At 37.6% G+C, this 10,561-nt stretch overlaps 1 non-coding gene across 1 annotated transcript; it reads left to right on the forward strand.

Moving 5' to 3' along the window:
- Positions 1–7,442: 7,442 nt before the first annotated feature.
- LOC145593266 (small nucleolar RNA R71) lies at positions 7,443–7,548 on the forward strand. Its single transcript, XR_014102628.1, has one exon. It is a non-coding gene; the product is annotated as a small nucleolar RNA R71 (small nucleolar RNA).
- Positions 7,549–10,561: the final 3,013 nt, after the last annotated feature.

Here is a 10,561-nt window from a genome sequence, read left to right on the forward strand (position 1 = left end):
CACAGTAGATTGGGATTTTTCACTAACAAGCATCAAGGGTGACAATTGGCTTTCTAACTCATCTCTTCTTCTCTTTTCCTCCTCAAGACACTCCACATTCTTTTTCATTATCTCTAATTGACCTCCCATAGATTTAAGAATCATCTCCTTACTAGGCCCAAGATCATTATCAAGCTCAATCCGCCTAATTTGAGACTCAAATATATCAATAAGAGATTCAAAAGGTGTAGAAGGTTGAGGCTCAACAAGAGAAGAAGAAGTACAACTAAGATTGGAAAAATCAACATTAAGATCATAGGCATATATATCACATTAGGGAGTTGGGGAACAACCAAACATATGAGATTTGTTATTAAGGGAACAAAGCACATCACAAGAAGGCATGGTAAATAATGAAGAAAATTAAAATACACCATTAGCATCAACTTGAGTATGTACCTCATCATCATGAACAAAAGGGGAAATAGAGTTGAAATCATTTGTTCTAGGTTCACTAATGGGATCATGTGACAAATCATGGGAATTCATACTAATATTAGAAGAATCAACACATTGCACATCAACATTAGAATCATGATTACCCCTATTGTAGACATCCCTTGAAAACCAAACATAAAAATCCCGAGCATTATCAATTGACAATGCTCTAAATTCACCATTATGCATGCTTTCAACTTCATCCCTAGTTTGCTCATTCAAACCAAAATAACAAATCTCACAAGCCTCCCAAAGACTACAACATTTATAGTTCAAAAACCCTATAAGTCTATGGAATTAGACATTAAAAGACTCACCATCATATTGAGGAAAAGAAAAACATGCCATTTTTTTCACACAAAACAAACAAAAATCAAATAAAAGAAAGGTATATACAAAGACCTCGACTCAAGCAATCAAAAACACTTAAACATAGACATCGTTCCCCGGCAACGGCTCCATTTTGACGTAGGGGAAATGTAGGTCGTTATCTAATCTTCCCTAGAGCAAAACAAATTTATAAACACTTAACAAACCTAAATAAGAGTATAGAGGGAAGTCAAGGGTCGAACCCAAAGGAACGGTAATGTTCAAGCACTCTAAATTATGCCCCTAAGCTAGGTCGAAGTCCAAGGTGAAGATGGAACACTAACAACTAACAAACAAATAACCAAACAAATAACATACTAGGAATGGGGATTAATAAGTAATCATTACAATTGCAACAACTTGGGAAGATCATGCCAATCAAATATTGTGAAGACTAATGATAAGAGCTATCAATTGGAATCAAAGAGCTATCTCCTAATTGTTAAGCTAGGGTTCACTATGAATAACAAACTAAGAGAATCATAATCCAAACCAATCAATAATTGCAATTCCAACTCAATTGGTCGTGTCATTAGCAATTACAATGCAATCTAGCATAATTCTCAAGGCCTAATCAAATTACACACATGCAAACCTTCATTAATCACTTTAATCTCAACAATAAATCAACACAATTCCTAAATTAATCACAATCAATCAATCATACAAGGTTCACCCAATTCCTAGCAAAACAACTACTCAAGAATCATCATCTATAAACAAACAACAAAAGCAATCAAGAATCAACAAAATACCAAGAACAATTACACTAATCAAGAATCAAACATCAAAATCAAACCAAATAAAAATGAAATTAAACAAAGCAATAAAGAGGAGAGAGAGTGAGAAATCCTCATTGATTGATAATGGAGATCTTCAATATAATTGCCATCTTGAATTTTCAATCTCTCAAATAACCATTGAAATCCTCACTTTCTCTCTCTAAAACTACTCCTAAACTATCCCTAGATCAAGAGAGATAAGCTCTCAACCTAAGCTAAAATATGAGAGTGAAATTCTAAACTAGTCTAAAGTTGTTCAAAAATAGAAAGGTCGCAAGTATATATAGCAAATAAAAACAAAAAGGACGGAGAGCCACGGTGCGCACGCGCAACAAGCCCGTGAGCGCACACAGAGAGGTCTGCGCGAACGCACCTCTGCTGCATCCTTGCGGCACGCGCGACTCCTCTTGCTTGCTCGTAGTCCCTTGTGTGAAGTCTTTCTCCTAGAGCTCTCTTGCATCCCTATCGACGGCGCTCTCGTGATGATGCCCGCGAGGAAGGTAGCCCTTGATCTTCACATATTTGCGTGTTCATGACCTAGAATCAATGAGAGCGCAACTGTGAGAGCGCGTCAAATAAAACTTTGAAACTTCACGTACAAAAATTCAAGTAAAAATAAGGGAGAAAGCAAAATGAATTGAAACTAAACTAAAATAGCATAATAAGAACAAAGATCATGAAAAACTCATAAAAGTAAACGAAAAACCAAAATGAGTTATAAAGACGGAAAACCAAATAAAACTAAGAAAATTATATGAAAATAATGAAAGAAAGTATAGGAAATGAACCATAATCTTATTCTTTTGAGCGCCATAAATGACGCTCATCACCCTCCTATCATCTTCCCAAGATGGTACGAGGCCGAGTTAAGGAGGGAAATACGGGTAGTTAACCGCGGGGGTGATCTCCCCATGGTTAACACTCACATCATAGAGTTGTTGTTGTTGGAGAAACATACCTTGTTACATTTCGGAGATGCCTCTCATTTGGTTGTAAATTGCCTCAAAGTCTTGATCATACATCCCCTCCATACGAAGTTGCATGCCTTGCATTTAAGCACTCAAGGCTTCCATGTCGGGGTTGGAGAATTGATGTTGTTGATGTTGAGGTTGAGGCTCTTGTTGCTCTTCCTGTTTTTGTTGTTGTTGTTGTTGATGTTGATTTTATTGGATTTGTTGCTCTTCAGTGAGGACATCTTGCATGTCTTCATATTCACCGGGGATGCGGTTGCTTTGGGGAACAAACCACACATTTGGAACATGTTGGTGGTGGGAGGTCAAGGAGGGGTTAGGAAGGTGATGTGCATTCCTCAACAACCAATCAAAAACCTCATCGTCATTGCTCTTTGCTATGAATTGAAGTTGCTTAAGCTGAGAAATGTCAAGGTAGAGAGTGTCGGCGTCCCCCACCGGAGTATAAGAAGGGAGGTACCTAGCAAAACCAAGCTTGTTATCCAATCTAGTCACCATGCTACGACATTGAATGTCCTCGGACTTCTTACCACGCATGTCCATGCAATTTCTCAAAAATATGTTCCCAAAGTTGACCCTCCTCGCAACTCCTCTCTAATTGCAATCCAAAGAACACGCCACTCGGCTTACGACATCTTTCCCAAGTCTTGATTTGGGAATACCGAGTAACCTAAAAGTCGATAAAGCACTTGAAGGCACGGTTGGAAAATGTCACTTGGAAGATAGTAGCGAGCGGTGAACTCATCCAACCCCGAGATATTATGCCACCATGCATTCTGGGCAAACCCATCAAAATACTCATGCTCGGGAAAAAGGATATCCACTCCCGGATTGAAATCACGAGCTGCATTGAATTTGGCCAAAGACATGGTCCTCACAACATTGAAGAGTTGAAAGGAAATTTGGTAGTCCTTGTCACCAATCAGAGTGGAAGTCAATGAAGCTAAGAACTCCCTAGTAGGCTCAAGGTAGGTTTGGTAGCATGTGTTGACAAAGATACCTAACCTAAGATTGTCAAACAAGACCCACAAGTCCTCATCGATTCCCAACTTGATCATACTCTCTCGATGATAGTGCCGTGAGGGCTTTATGATTCGTTTCTTGAATTCAGTCAAAAGAGGTTTGTGGCTTGGGTTGGAAAAACGTGTTTTAGGCAATGGTAGAGGGTCATCATTTTGTTGTGTTTGGGATGAAGGGGAATTTGTGGGTGAAGGTTCTTCAATGGTCACTTGGGTTTTTCTCTTTTTGGAGGTGAGGGCTTTCATGATATTTGACATATTTGCTTCACAAAATTCACAACCAAAATTCAATCACAACTTCCACAATCCACCACAATCACAAATAACCGCAACACTACCACACCACTTAGTTAAACCAATCACCAACTTACTGCCAAAAATTTCAATTTTTAATCTTCCACAAAGAGCCACCAAATTTCACAATCAAGCTATACAATAAACAACAACACAATGTAGGGCAATTTTAATCAACAAACAACACATATAAGCAACTAATTTACTCGAACAATCATCATATTCAACCAAAACAATAATACTACTATTCACAGGCATGCATAATCAAAATCTTGCTACAAATTGATGTAATAATGTAAAATAAAGGTAAAGAAGATGATTATACCATACAAGAATCAAATTTGATCAAGTTTCAAGCTCCAAAATCCACCAAAACGAAAATCCCCAATTTGCTCTTCAATGGAGGAAAGAGAATGGAGAAGATGAAGTAGAGGAAAGTAGTTGATTTTTGATGAAAATGATGAAAATTGAGTAAGAATTTGTTGATTTTGTGAGTTGTTAAGAGGATTTGAGTGATGAAAATTGTTGTTTGAGGGGTTAGGGTTTCGTTTAGGAGAAGGGAGAGTGTGGAAGAGGGTGAGGGTAAGAAAGAAATGAGGGAAAGAAAGAAGAAAAGAAAGAAGGTAAACTCGGCTGGGCACCTGCGCGACCACACAGCAGGGATGTGTGCCCGCGCCGCATGGCTGCGCACCTGCACCCCTGGTGCTCCTCTTCTTTGCTCGATTCTTGTCTTGGTGCATTCATTTATGGGCTCTATGCGTCTTTATCATCCCGGCATTATTGAACCCACTAAACACATCAGTTTCTAAACCCCTTGGCAGCGGGTTTAACATCCCAAATTAATGAGAGCACCATAATGAGCCCACCAAGCACAAATTTACTTCTCATTTTAGCAAAACTTTTCCAAACTTACCTCCTTAATTACCTTACCCTTTTAACTCGAAATTCAATAAAATCTAGCATACTCTCATCATTTATCACGAAACTCCTTCCCATTGTGCTCACGCTCATTTGACGGGTCCGATTTCCCATGAAAAACAACCTATTAATCCAAACACAAAACAAGTGAAAGAAAGAAAAGCAATTTAAAGAAGACTAAGAAAGATAAAACCAAAAGAAAAAGTTAGAAAACCGGGTTGCCTCCCTAGTAGTGCTTGCTTAAGGTCCTAAAATCGACCCTTCCTCTAAATTATGAAGGGTCAAAGAACACAACCTTGTCCAAAGTGATAGATGAAACAAACTTCTTATCATTCCTTGGCAACTTCACATCATTGTTGGATGTATTCTCTTTTGTTGAAAATTCCGAATCAAATTTACTTTGCTTCAAATTCATTTTCTTCTTCATAAAAGCTCTTTTTTTCTTCTTTGTCTTCTTGCTCCTTGTAGTAGACGGCTTCTCACAATCAACACATTTGGAGTCAATCTCATCCTCTCTCGGGTAGAGCTCAAACCAATAAGGTATATCAATCACCTCCTCATCCACAAGCTTTGAAGGCTCCATGTTGTCTTCACTAACCTTCTTGCTTTCAACACTTGAAGGCACATCATCACAAACTTCAATAACATTGTTAGTTGAAGAAACAAACATGCATACATTATCATTGGAGTGAGATGAATTGATGCACATAATTCCCTTCACAAAAGACAAAGATTCATGCATCGATTTAAACTCAAAACTAGCCTTATTGTTACCAACCCTCAAAGTAATAAGGTCACCTTTCACATCAATCAAAGCTCCCAAAGTAGCTTAGAAAGGTCTCCCTAAGATGATAGGTATGTTGTCATCTTCCGCTATCTCAAGCACAATGAAGTCAACCGGAATCGTAAACTCACCTATCTTGAGGGGGACATCCTCAACTCTTCCCTTTGGAAACTTAATAGATCAGTGGCCAATTGTAAGGTCATGTTGGTTGGAAGAAGCTCACCTAGCTTAAGCTTCCTAAAAACCGAATAAGGCATGATGCTCACACTAGCACCAAGATCGCAAAGAGCATTTTGAAATAATTTTCCATTGATTTTACAAGGGATAGAAAAATTACTCGGATATTTGATTTTCTTGGGTAAATCATTTTGAATCAAAGAACTACAATACTCCCCAACCTTTACCGAGTCAATCTCATTACACTCTCTCTTGTCACTCAAAATTTCCTTAAGGAATTTAGAATATCTTAGCATTTGTGTCATGGCTTTGGTGAAAAAGGATTGAAAGATGAACTTCCTTAAGAATATCAAGAAATCACCAAAATTGTTCATCAATTTTGTTTCTCATCCTCATGCACATTTTCATCAATCTTCTCTTCCTCTTGGGCTTCTTTGCTCACCTTATTTGACACATCAAGCTCTTTCTCCTCACTTGAATCACTCACCTTCTCACCCTCCTCACTCTTCCTAGAAACTCTCTCTTTAAGCACTTTACCACTCCTTGTGGTGATAGAATACACAGGTTTCTTAGGATCAACTCCTTTTGAGGGTAAAGCAGAAGGGCTAGCATTCACACTCTCTTTCATGGTGTTCTGTAATTGGGTTATTTGTGTTTCAAGCATCTTGTTGTGTGTCATCATCTCATTGAACTTTTTGTCACTGACCGACATGTTAGTGTTTAAAATCTTAGTTTGGTTCTCGATGATTTCTTCCAAGCTATTCCTAGAAGATAAAGGTTGAGCATAGGAATTCTCACCATTACCTTGAGTTCTTGGAGAAAATCCGGATAGGGGTCCCATTTGATTGTTGTTTTGAAAATTTCCCCGGGTTTGGTTGCTCCAATTACCCCAGTTTTGATTTTGACCATTGTTTTGGTAATGGTTACCATAGCCTTGGTTTTGGCTTTGGCTTTGGTTTCCATACTCTTGACTTTGACTTTGATTATTATTAGCCTTGATTTATAGTTACCTCGAAAATTTTGATTTCCTTAGTTCCTATAACCACCATTTTGGTTATAATTATCAAAGTTCCCTTGTTGGTGAGAACTTCAATTCCCAAAGTTCCTTGGTCCATCAAATCTTTTTCCATTGTTGTTATTTGAAACAAAGTTCACTTGTTCACAATCGTTATTATCAACATCATCACAATTATCAAATGCATGTGGGCAATTTGAAGCATCATGGTCATATGACCCATATACATCACAAAACACACATCCATTTGGCATATTATTTGAAGTAGAAGGAGAAGTAGAGTTAGAAGATGTACATCTCCCCTTATTGTGGGAGGGAAGAATTGGTGCTTGTGAAGAAGCACTCTTAAGCTTTGCTTTAATTGAGGTCATCTCCTTTCCCAAGTTTGAGATTTGTGAGGACAAATTGTTGATGGCATTGAGATGGTCGATTGAATACATCATAGAATCACTTTTGCTTGTCAACTCTCTCTCACCTTCTTGCCAATCCATGTGATACCTTACCACATCTTCAATTAAGTCCACCACTTCATCCTCCGTTTTGTTCATGATAGGGCCTCCGCCACCGGCATCTAAGCAAGACTTTCCTTGGGGGCTTAGACCTCCATAGAAGATTTGGATGATTTGATAGATGGGAATCCAATGGTGTAGGCATTCTTTTTGGTATACCTTATACCTCTCCCATGCCTCATAAAGACTTTCATTTGGCTTTTGCTTGAAGCTTTTAATGAGAGCTCTTGCTTCGGCCGTCTTCTTTTGTGGATAGAACCGAAATAGAAACTCCTTAGTCACTTCATCCCATGTTCTCAAAGAGTTTGGCTTCACCTCTTTTTCCAACCACTCTAGACCACATCCAATAAGAGAGAAAGGGAAAAGTTTAAGTCGAATGAACTCTTGAGAAACCCCATTCACCTTGATGGTATTGCAATACTTCTCAAACTCCTTAAGATGGTTGAGGGGACTCTCATGCTTGGCTCCACTATATTGACGCCTCTCTATCAAAGTAATCATCGCCAATCTTATCTCAAAGTCATTTTCCGGTGTCGTGGAGGAGCAATTCCGCTTTCAAACCTATAAGCTCCCGGAGTTTCCAACTCCTTCAATGCTACTCTCGGATTAGCAGCCATTCTTTCTCGTTCTTCTTCTTCTTCTTAATGGATTTTCTCTTTTGAGGGACTTGAGCCCAAGGAACGATTGGCAACCCTTATCCTTGTTATGGTCCTCTCAATTTTCGGATCAAATGACACTAAATTTTGATCTTGTGCCCTACGCATACAAATCTAAAAGACAAATATCAATAGCACGACTAAAAAAGTAACCTAAAAGAAAGAAAATCTTTTTGTATTTTTCAAATAAGATGGAATAGACTCAATCAACAACGGCGCCATTTTTTACGCGAGGAAAACCTAGGTCATTGATTTCTAAGTATTCCCAATCAAAACCAAATTTAATAACCAAACCCAACCCTAAGTATAGGGGTAAGTCCAGGTCGAACCCAAGGGAATGTGGTATAAGATAAAGACTCTAGATAAGCTATTTTGAAATCTTAAACAATAGGGTTGGTCTAAGATAGCAAATCAACTCAATCAAAGCTAACAAATAGAATTCAATATCAAAGCACTAGGGATTTAGGATCCACATGCACTCACGATAAACTTGCTAATTTGTCGAGAATTTGATTAATCAAGAAATGCGAGGGAAAACGAAATTTGCAATCAAAATCACTTAAAGAGCTATTTCCTAGGGTCAAGCTAGATGTCTCTACAAATGACATCAAAGGAAAATCGCAAAACAAGTTCAATTAATAATAATAGCTTCCAAATCAATTTTTCGTGTCATTGAAAACTACTATTCAATCTAGCTTGAAAATCAAGGTTAGCTACTCTTCTTCAAATCAAACACATACACAATTTCCATCAACCAATTTAATCACATCATCAAATCAATCAAAACCCTCCAAATTAGCTATAGCTTATCATTCATACATGCTTCACCACTTTCCTAGCAAAGGAACTACTCACTACACATTGTAAAATTGAAAAGCATAACAAAACTAATCATCAATTTCATCATCAACATTGCAATCTAAATATCAACAAGTAAATCAAACAAACTATAGAAATTCAACAATATATCAAGAATCAAACACTAAATTGCATTAAATAGGAAAGAATTCTTACAAAACTTTGATCAATATCAAAGTGAATGAAGATCAAACTGTAGCAATCAACAATTACCAAGTTTCTCTCTCTAAAATCTACGAACAATGTTTTCCAAAATCTTGAGCTTCTCTCTCTAAAATTCCAATAAAAAATCTAATTCTAAGCTATTCTCTATTCATTCTCTCTCTAGAAAATGAAGAAATTCTATGTATAGTAAAACTAACAAAGGAGAAGCTAGTTAGACGTCCAAAAAGAACCCCAAAAGGCGCGGCCTCTCCTCTTAATGCGCGGCCGCAAAGAAATGGGTACGGAACCGGGGGAGAGCAGGTGCACGGCCGCACCTGCCACCTGCACGGCCGCTTACAGGGCTTGCACGCCCGCGCCTAGGAGTAGGGGAGAGGTCCTCATGCGGTCGTTGATGCTCCTGTGCACTCCACTTGATAAATTTTGGGGGTGGCAGTCTCCAAAGGTCTTCACGGTGGGTTCAACACCGATTTTAATGCCCACGCAGCTTGAGAGCGCGACCTTGAAGACTTGGTTTTTGCACTCCTTCTCTTTTGAGCTTTAATGGGAGAGTCCGACTTGCATCTTTAGCTTTATAAACCCCGAGAAAACGCCATTGCGCTTCTTGAACATCACTAATCTCTTGAAATCAAAGAGAAGCAAACAAGTACAGGAGAAAAGGCAAAATAAACTAAGAAATGCAAGAAAATGGGAAAACAACTAAGGAAAACACAAACTAAAGAAATAACAAGTAAAACTAGAGAAAAAGAGATAAAAGATATATATAAGCAATCAAAATTCATCCTAAAAGAGGCTAAATGGGTGCCATAAATGACACTCATCAATGCATCGTCATGAGAAACAGGTACCATTTTAGTGGTCCAATGCTGATCGTTTTTATCGTGGTACAACTTTACAGTATTACCATTGATATCATCTAAGTGATGCTTGAAATGTCTTGGTACCTCCTACATGCGGATAACGTAAATTAAAAATCCATGCAATAATTGATTTCTTGAATAAAAAGCAATATAAATTTACGACATATTTGAAATACAATATCAGAATGGTTGAATTTTCTGTCAAATAGGTGTAAAAGTAAAACATGAGACACACTTTACTAGTATGGTTGTTAAATTTAAAGACAACAATGTCAAAACATCCGTGTGTGTATTTTATGTCAAATAGTTGAAGTTTGATTTTTGCCTAGTATTTTCAATGATTTTGAAAAAAAAATAGATGAATTCTATGTTAAGTAGTTGACAAAGTAAAACATGTAACACACTTTACTAGTATTTGTTGTTGAATTTTAAGTTACATGCTTGAAAAAAACAAAAACAAATATACGGTGTCCAAAATAACCAGAGTCGGTGTGTGTGAACAACAAATATACAGTCGAAACATAGTTAACTTTATAACAAATATTAATTATTTAGGATTGACAAACTAAAGAAGCACTCAAATACTATGGGTGCGATCGAAGCTTACCAACAATTTTCCATGTAGTTAGTTGTCGAATATCAAATCAAACCAAGGCATATTTCGTACCACCTCTTTTCGTACAAGGAATCCTTTAGCATAAACAAAGGAT

This window comes from Chenopodium album, chromosome 18 (genome assembly GCF_948465745.1).
Source record: "Chenopodium album chromosome 18, dcCheAlbu1.1, whole genome shotgun sequence".
NCBI classification, from domain to species: domain Eukaryota; kingdom Viridiplantae; phylum Streptophyta; class Magnoliopsida; order Caryophyllales; family Amaranthaceae; genus Chenopodium; species Chenopodium album.